Source organism: Chamaea fasciata, unplaced genomic scaffold (assembly GCF_029207755.1).
Source record: "Chamaea fasciata isolate MVZ Bird 193981 ecotype frontalis unplaced genomic scaffold, bChaFas1.0.hap1 SCAF_5, whole genome shotgun sequence".
NCBI lineage: Eukaryota > Metazoa > Chordata > Aves > Passeriformes > Sylviidae > Chamaea > Chamaea fasciata.
The window spans coordinates 73,891-82,932 of record NW_027094090.1 but is presented as its reverse complement, the minus strand read 5'-3'; the positions used below and the strand labels follow the sequence as shown (position 1 = coordinate 82,932).

Genomic DNA, 9,042 nt, shown 5'->3' with positions numbered 1-9,042 from the left:
CTATTGTAATAAGTTTGTTAAAAATACAGGGACCAAAAGTTAATACAAGAACTAGTAAAAATATTGGTCCAGCTATGGTGGACAGTAAGGTAGTCAACCATGGGGAATGATTGAACCAACTCTCATACCAACTCTGATGGGATTCTCTTTCTCTTTCCCTTTTTTTTTCTAGTTGTTTTCTTAGTTCTCCTAGGGTGTCAAAGACTATTCCCGTTTGATCTATATAGGTGCAACACTATTCTTTTAAGGCTACACAAAGTCCTCCCTGTTGCCAAAATAATAAATCCAGGCCCCGTCTGTTTTGTAAAACTACTTCTGATAATGAGCGTACTGACTTAGTTATGCAAGGGTGCTTTCTGCTGACTGGATATGGTTAGTGGGGAGCCTGTAGCCTCAGGGTAATTTGTAACCGGTGTTAGCTCTTCATCCTCCTCTAAAACTCTATTCGGTCCCATACCATAGGTATCAGCTGGGGCGGGTTCTTTCTTTATCACTATTAGGTTCCCTCTATCACGCCCAGGTTCCCAATGTCTAATTCCCCAATATTTTCCTAATACCCAGTCAGGGCTCTCTGGATTTATATACACATATTCACAAGTTCCTAAGTAAGAAATTTCTCCAGATGGTCCTAACCAATGCTTTGCACACCCTGTGGGACCAAATCCTGCTCTAATAAATTGATCTGCACCTCCCCCTGGAGTCCAATCGGAAGCAATAGTCTCACAGCCCCAATACCCACAGTAATACTCCCCTGGGTAATTACAGTAGCTCTTTCCAGGATTTGAGGCCGGACACATATAAAACCCAGTTAAATTCAAAACTCTCCCGCACTATTCTATGTTTGTCATGTTGCATAACCCAGCCTTAAAGGCTGGGGTCTGACTGGTCACAAGGGAGTCTAAAATTTTGTAGTCATTCATACGAATCAAGGACCATTTGAAAGGCTGGTGTGTTTGACCTCCTGTCTGCCTTACCCATAGGGATAATAATAGTAGTGACAGTAACAGTTGTCTACAGGTGGCTTTTTCATTGTAACAGTGGCTTGTTCCCATCTCATTTTCTTCTTCCCTGATTTTAGTCCCAGTCCTTGGACATTTCATTTTCCATGACCTCCTGGTTCCACCTATCCCAGGGCGACTTCCTCCACAGTTTTCTCTCCCTCTGCCTCGCCCGTCGACTCGGTTGCTGCGAGCCACGGGGAGACCCATCTTCTCGGCAGCAGGGATATTCTTCAGGAGGGGACTTTCGCCCTTTCTTTAAGGATCTCTGGATATAGGTGTTCCAGTTGTGGTCTTTAACCTGAGGAGCGTCACACCTTACTTCTTTTACCCGACGGCGACACACTCCAGCTATTATTTGTGCCACAAAAAGGACTGGTTCATTGGAATGGTAACAATATAGTTCGGGATTTATGCCTTCTGCAAATATGTCCCACCACTCTTTAGAGTCTACTTGTAATTCCCCTTGAGCTACTTTCTGAGCCAATACCAAATCAGTAAGCTCCCGCTGAATTTCTAGACAGAGGCAGCAAACACCTCTCGGGGGCCTGCCTCTGTGACAATGGGTCCACCACCTGTTTTCACAAACTAAACATTGGTAACATACAAAGGGGTAACAATTCCCATTACAATAAGAATCATTACATTTAATACAAACACAATCAGCATATATATTTCCCTTATGATCTCTTTCAAGCTCTAGTTGATATTCTATCCTAAAAGTTTTATACCAATATTTTCTATTCATCAAGAATGTCCTTTCTTAATTTCCTGTTGCAGTTCCCCGAGTGAGTTTCAACTTTAAGTCTCCGGCTGGGCTGATGACCTTCCACCTAGGCTCGGGCACTGGTCCTTTTATACGACTGGCGTGAGTCCATCCCCGCTCTGCTGTCCGTACTGCTGTATTTGTTGTGAGGAGCACCAGATATGGACCATCCCAATGGGGCTGGAGAGTAGTTTCTTTCCGAGTTCGGATTAAGACCCAGTCTCCCGGTTGCACCTGATGTAGAGTAATATTTAAGGGTGGTCTCTGCAATATCTGCCCTTTTTCCCATAACTTCTTCCTAAAGGCCATCATCTCAGTTATAAATGCTTTCATTTGCTTATCTATTATTCCGGGATGGTCTCGAGGCATACCTGCATCATACGGCATCCCATACAGCATTTCAAAAGGAGATATCCCCACATCAGATCGGGGCAGAGTTCTGAGATTTAACAAGGCCAAGGGGAGACACTTAATCCAATTAAGTTTGGTTTCTAAAGTTAACTTGGTTAGCTGTTTCTTTAATTCTCCATTAACTCTCTCTACTAACCCCGAACTTTGAGGGTGCCACGGGGTATGTGCTTCCCATCTTATTCCAAGGGCTTCTGACAAGGCCTTAATAACTTTTGATACAAAGTGTGGCCCTTGGTCTGAGTCTATACTTTCAGCTACTCCATACCTGGGCACAATTTGTTCTAGTAACACTTTGGCCACCGTGTGTGCAGTGGCCCTTGCGGTTGGAAATGCCTCTACGAAGTGGGTGAGGTGGTCTATTAGTACTAACACATACTTGTATCTTCCCACCTTGGGAAGTTCAGTGAAATTTTTTTTTTTTTTAAGAGCCCGCAAGATGGCGTATAATTCACATGCTTGGGCTGACCATGACGGACTCAAGGGTCCTGCTTCTAATACCTCATAATCCTTCCCTGCTACTAGTGCATACCCTGATCTACGTCTTCCATCCACTATCCGGGATGAGCCATCCACAAAAATTACTTCTCCCTCTGAGAGCCCCTCCTCCTCTAAATCGGGCCTAATCTTAGTCTGTTCCTCAATAGTTCGGAGGCAATCGTGGGCCAGTTCTTCTGATGGTTTTGGTTCCCCAAATAAAAACTGAGCAGGGTTTTGTAAAGATGTAGTTTCTAATGTTAAATTCGGGGCCTCCAGCAAGATTCCCTCATATTTTAATAATCTGGAATCAGAGATCCATTTTTCAGCTTTTTGCTGCAAAACACTCCTCACATTGTGGGGGGATAATACCTTAATGGTACTATTGAAGGTTATTTTTCGAGCCTCCTCTGTCATTAAGGCACATCCAACAATGGCCTGTAAACATGTGGGCCAGCCCCTACTCACAGGGTCTAATAATTTAGACAAGTATCCTATGGGCTTCTTTTTCCCTGCCCAATCTTGGGTTAATACTCCATATGCTGTCCCATTCTCTATGTTGGCGAATAGATAAAATGGTCGATTTAAGTCTGGCAAACTTAAAACTGGTGCATTTGCCAATTCTCTCCTTAATGCCCAGAGTTGCTCTTCATCTGTCTTTCCCCAGCTTATACGATTAGACTCGGTGAGCTTGGCATATAAAAATTTAACTTTACTACTGTAGTTTTCAATCCATAAGCGGCAATATCCCAATAGTCCTAACCATTGTCTAACCTGTTTTTTTACTTGCTGGAGGGGGTAAAGATAAAATTCCCTGTACCTGTTCCGGGTCAATTGTCTTCTCTCCCTTCTCAATGTAGTGTCCTAAATACTTTACCTTTTCTTCTACAAATTGTAATTTAGATTTTGATACCTTCAGCCCCTTAAGCCCCAGAAAATTTAAAAGTTTTATGCTTTCTTTTCTGACTTGATTTTCCATTTTTCCTGCTATCAATAGGTCATCCACATACTGAATCAGAGTAATTTCTGGGTCTGGGGTAAAATCTTGAAGAATCTGTTCTAGGGCTTGTCCAAACAAATTAGGGCTTTCTGTAAACCCCTGTGGAAGCACGGTCCACCTCAATTGTTGTTTGCGCCCTGTGTCAGGGTCTTCCCATTCAAATGCAAAATAGTCTCTACAGCTTTCGTCTAAAGGGCAAGCCCAAAAAGCATCCTTTAAGTCTATTACACTGTACCACAAATTTTCTGGCCCCAATTTACTCAAAAGGGTATAGGGGTTTGCTACTACTGGGAATCTGGACATAGTGCGCTTATTGATTTCTCTTAAATCGTGCACTAGTCGATAAGTGCCATTGGGTTTCTTTACTGGTAAAATTGGGGTATTAAATGGGGACATACATGGTTCTAATAGTCCCTGAGATATTAATCTCTCAACTTCGGGTTTCAACCCCTTCCGCCCTTCTATAGACATAGAATATTGCTTAATTTGGACGGGGTTCTCCGGGTTCTTGAGGGTTACTTTAAATGGCGAGATGTTTAGTCTGCCCACGGTCTCAGGGGTATACCAGACTTCGGGATTAATTTCTTGTTCATCTTCAACCCTAAGGGCACATATTTTAATTCCCAGCTCCCCTTTTTTAACTTCCAAACCTACTCCTAATTCTACCATCAAATCCCTTCCCAAAAGATTAAAATCGGCTTCTGGGACTAAGAGAAAATTTCCCATACCTAATTTAGATTCTGTTTCTATTAAAACTTGTTGTATAATCCCTACCTTGAAGGGTTTTCCCTTTGCTCCAACCACATGGGCAGTATCTTTAGATAATTTGCACCCAGGGGGTATTTGCTGGAGGGTAGACCTCTCAGCTCCTGAGTCTACCAAAAATTCTACCTCCTGTGACTGGGGACCTAGTTTCAGTTTTATCAAGGGCTCTTTGTTCGTACGGGTCCCCAATACATAGAGCCCCTGACCCCCCTAATCTTCTTTGAATGCCGCCTCATCCTTTATCCTCTGTCTGCAGTCTCTTTTCATGTGTCCTTTCTTCTGCAGTAAACAAAATCCTCAAAATAGACTGTATTTCTTAACAGTATTTGAGTTCAAAGGGACAGATACAAATCCTAGTTGTGGCTGGGCTCCTCCTATTGGCACTTCCCTTAAGGGGAGTAACTCATGTTCTCTTTGCTCCCTTCTCCTCCTTCTGACTGCGGCTCCGATACCTTCATCTCCAGGGGAGGGAGGGGGTGTAGGAGGAGGTAATATCTGAGGCGCCGGTGGTAATGGGGGAAGTGCATACGGGGGTGGTATTAGGGGAGCATCCTCCTCCTCCTGCAATTTTTCAGTCTTTTTATCTTTATGCCCAAACTCCATTTGGGAGAGATTGAATATTGCTACTCCCTGGTCCCCTGGGCGGGTAACCCATACTGCAGCATAATCAGCCTCTTCCTGATTAAAGGGGACCTACCTACGTACCCACTGATTCAAAAATCTCTGAACCCATAATTCTGATGACCCAAACCTGGGCCACCAAACTGCCTTGGAGATTTGTCCTCCCCAGACTTCTACACAAAAGTGTATCATCTTAACTTTGTCCTTGTCCCCCGTGGTGGGATAATATTTCCAATTCTCTAACATAAACCCCAGCGGTGAATCCCTAAGAACCGAAGGGGGTCTCATGGGTGGAGGGGGCTTGCTTTTCCCCTGTCCCATCTTCTGGAATACCCTCTTTCAGCCGTGTGTGTACTCACTCACTTCCCCTTTTTCGTGGCCCAGTCCCTCGCGGGCGATGGGAAACGCACTACTTAAGGGTCCGCACTCACTTGGAGAATCTGGCTGCCAGTTCTCCTCTCACTCACACGTACACACGTTGTATTCCAGGATCCCAACCCAGCCCGGACGGATTCCCCTGCACAATGGGCAGTTACTTACGCGTCTCCTGCGTCTTCGTCCGGACCTCGAGTGCACCGAGCTTATAGGGTTTTCCTTACCTTATTGTTACAAATTTGGGTTCGTCGGTAAGAGCAAGATCCCGACTTCAGAACCAGAGGCCGCCTGTACAGGCGGGGCGCCTCCCCTAGTCCCTCTGTCGGATCCGTATTCTTATCCGAGTCACGGCACCAAATTGTTATAGAGGAAATTTTGCACGGAATAGTCTGACACCGTTGCTTGTCCCAATCAAGGATTTTATTAATTACAGCAAGCGTAACAATAAGGTAATGCAGCGCTGGGCGACAGGGGGACCATTGTCCCGCCACTGCCGCGCCAGTCAGGGTTTTAGTTCTTCCTCTTATACAGTCCGGTTTCCGGCGTGCGTGACTTCCTTGAATAGTACTCTGCGCATGTGCGTCTCTGTTGCTGGGGTCTGCTCTTCCCCTGCCGCGTTTCAAGACTCAGAATCGCTGACTTCCTGGAAAATATTGCTTACAACCGCAAATTATGCGAGACTACCTTTATCACTTAACTTGTCACCCATATCCTGGATTTAATGAACAAACATATCAGTAACAATACGATCTAACAAGAGCTTCAAGTGTGCTGTAATTTGAACTGGAGAGGACCAATTCTGTGAGCCAGAGTTAGGAAACATTCTTGTGTGTGTAAATAGAAATTGGAATGAATACTGAGTGAAGTACTCCACCCAGCAGGTTTAGAAGGAGGGGAATGATTTGCTGTTTTCTGCTATTTTTTGACTTGCTTCAGAGAGAGTGAGCTGAGCTAAGCAAGTTCTGTGTTTGGTGATCATGAGCTGCTCCTTGGCCAAACTAGTCAAAACACCATAGAGACCCCCACCACTTCACGAGACAGAAGATGTGACCCATTAAGTTTGCAAAGCCAGTCTCCTCACGTTTCATTTGGAATGAAACCTCACTCCATTTCCTCAGGAGAGGCAGCAGAAGGTCCCCGCTCCCCACCCCCCTGAATGCTGCCAGTCTTGCTGGCACTTCTCCTGTACGCAGATTGTTTTTTCTAGCAGTGCACCTGGCACTTGTATAGACATGAAATGAGAGGCATGTCCCATCTCAGAGAGCTTACTGCTGCAAACAAGAGAATGTCCCTGGTCACTTCCCGACATGATGTTTCAAAGACACACTAGGAAAGACTGTGTGTCCTGCCCCTCAGTTAGGAAGGACATTAGGCCACAGTTACTGGGTGGAGCACGGTCAGGGAAATCACCCTCTTTGTCAAAGTGCTTTACTACGGTTTTATGAGCCTGCCTCTGATGGGTCGTTATCATGACACTGTTCCCCTTCCGTAAGTATTTAAGACAAGATTTTCCAAAATGACCAATGACTACGTACTTGAAATTCAAGACAGAAGCTTTTCAAAGCCACAGAATCAATGTCAAAACACTGAAAAAACTGTGGCTTTTCCAAGAGCCTTGAAAAAATCGGGCTTCCAGATGTCTCAAGTTAGGTATGCAAAGGCATGCAAAACTGATGGTGTTTCAGAAAAGAATAGCCCGTATCAATATCTAATCAGTGAGAGTTAATAGTTTTGAGATCCAGACCTCAGGCTAATTCGACCTGAGCACGGTGAAATTAGAAGCATATAACAAAAATTTAAAATGATATTGCAGTGCTTGTAAGTGCCTGCTTTTCCCATCAAGACTGTAAGGGCTCCCTGGTAAATTCTGTGACTCAGTGACTTTGTCAAACTCAGACTGGATGATGCTTGAAGATTATTCCATGTGTATAAGGTGGGAAGGATTTCAGTACACAGAAATACCCGAGAATCGCAGTAGATACTCAGAGGTGCTCTCAGCAAATGCCTCCTCTGGCTATGCACAGCCTGCTCATTGACACTTTTCTGTCCTCTTCCCTCTTTTTCTGATCTTTCCACCCATCTTCAGCACCTGGGCATGCAGCCCAGTTCCAGAGTCTCCCCATGCTCTGACTCAAACCCCTGATGCTCATAATGCCTGGTCGGCAGATCCTCCCATATCGACAGGCTCTAATATTCCTCGTGGGAGGAAGATAAATTGCCATTAGTCAGGCTTAAAATGCACTCCTTGCACTCCAGCTGAAATAACTACGGGATTGGAGGAGGAGGAAGAAGAGGAGGAGAGATGATTTTGTTTTACAGCATCTAGAGTAAAAAAAGTTGTGGTTTTACCTCAGCCTTGCCAGCCCACTCGTCTCCTGGGTCCATACACGGACCTTGCACATACCCTGGACTCCTCGATGCCGAACTCCTGGAATTCAAGCTCTGCAATGACTGTGTCCAAGTGTGTGAGCTGGCACTGGGCTGATCCCAGCAAGGATCATGGAGGTGCAGGGCACAGGGCATTTGGACATGTGATGACAAAGAAGAGATAGTGTTGGGAGCATTCCCTTCTTGGGAGGCTGTGCCGAGGAGGTGGTCCTGTCAGCCCATCCCTGGGCAGCGTCACCCTCTCTCCTTCTGTCATCCCATGCCTCAGGGTGCCAAAGGCTGGAAAGCAGGAAGATTTGACAAAGAGCTCTATATCACACTTGAAATTTGGGGAAAAACTGAAGGAAACTTTTCTGTGTAATAGTTGTGTAAACTGAGAGCGAACACTGAGAGCTACAGTTTTAAGGTGCGATTTTGGATTAAATGTATTCCCTCTGAATGCTTTCTATACTTAATTTATACATAAAAAGAAACATTTATTTTAAGACACTAATGCCTTTCTTACCAAAGGAGTGAAGGGTGGGAGATTGCAACTCACAGATGAAGTGAAGTGAAACCACCACAGGGGTTACTGTAACTGTAAGTGGGGTATCCCAACAGCAGGACAGGTTTGGGCTGGGATTAGCATGGGCTGTATAGCTGGGGTCATGCAAAGGTCTGTCTGCAGCCCTTCTCATAGTCCCTCATCTGCAGGGAGAGGCTGTAGGCCTGGAGATCAGGCTGAGTTTGGGAAGGGTCAGGAGGACGCCGTTACGGAGTGATGTAAATGCGTATCAAGAGACTTGAGGGGTGGCAATGTCAGCTATAGAACAGCAAGGATCCATGGCTAACGGCTGGAGATAGGGGCTGCCTGAGAAGGACGGGAGTGCTTAAGGCTGAAATCAGAAGAGAAACCTCGGTGAAGATTTTGTGTTAGAAATGGTCTCATCTGCCAAATCAGATATTTGTCTTCAGGATTGCACGAGTAAGGAATCCCACAGCAAAGAAAAAGGTTCAGGTTTGGGAGCAAAGGCAAGTTGGGCAGGACTGCGGGGCTGGGGCTTAGCTGTTTACCTTCTGTTCAGGACAGTAAAGGCCTCAGAGGACGTAACTGAGGCAGGAAAGGGTCGCTTGGCTCAGTTAGTCTTGTATCTAGAACTGTTCCTTGAACAAGGGGGGGAGCTGAGGTTCATGCAAGGGACCAGGAATTGCATTTTAGCCTTGAAAATGCCAGAGGGGTGTGTGTAACTTGGATATGATGATAA

The 9,042-nt window shown here is 45.3% G+C and overlaps 1 long non-coding RNA gene across 1 annotated transcript; it reads right to left on the bottom strand.

The window, feature by feature from the left end:
* Positions 1-1,072: 1,072 nt before the first annotated feature.
* LOC136289087 (uncharacterized) lies at positions 1,073-6,157 on the bottom strand. Its single transcript, XR_010720711.1, has 2 exons — positions 5,576-6,157; positions 1,073-1,998 (listed from the first exon to the last, which is right to left on the bottom strand). It is a non-coding gene; the product is annotated as an uncharacterized lncRNA (long non-coding RNA).
* Between the last annotated feature and the right edge of the window lie 2,885 nt (positions 6,158-9,042).